Below are 531 nucleotides of genomic sequence, written 5' to 3' on the forward strand. Positions count from 1 at the left end.
GGCTGCCGCCCTAAAGCACCCCAGGGCAGCGGGCAGAGCCAGCACAGCATCCCTGTGCCTGCAAGCAGGCTCACACACTGAGGGGACAGCCTGAAAAGGGTCTCCTGCCTAAATCCCCCCATTGTGAGGCGGCCTCAGCTGCTGTTCCAGCCCTGGGGGCTGAGGGGTGCAAGAGGAGGAGGAGGAAGGCTGTATTCACTCTGTGGCTCGTTTGGGGAGGGCCCAGGAGAAAGCCTGGGCACTGCCACGCTGCAGAATCAGCACCCAGAAGGTGCCGGCCAAGGGCTTTTCACACGTAGAGGCTGGGGGGAATTAAGACAAATCACCTAAAGGTGTGAATCCCTGCCTGCAAATGCGCTAAATCCCAAACGGATATGCTGGTCAGGAGCAAAGTGGCTTTAGCTGGCCGTGTCTTAATCTCCCCCGATTTAGGCTGGGCATGCTCCTGCACGGAGGGCAGGGATGTGACAGGTGACTCGGGCGGCACAGGCGGAGCCAGCAGGGATGGCCGAGCGGCTGTGGGGACAGCTC

This window comes from Geospiza fortis, unplaced genomic scaffold (genome assembly GCF_000277835.1).
Source record: "Geospiza fortis unplaced genomic scaffold, GeoFor_1.0 scaffold5, whole genome shotgun sequence".
Taxonomy (NCBI): Eukaryota; Metazoa; Chordata; class Aves; order Passeriformes; family Thraupidae; genus Geospiza; species Geospiza fortis.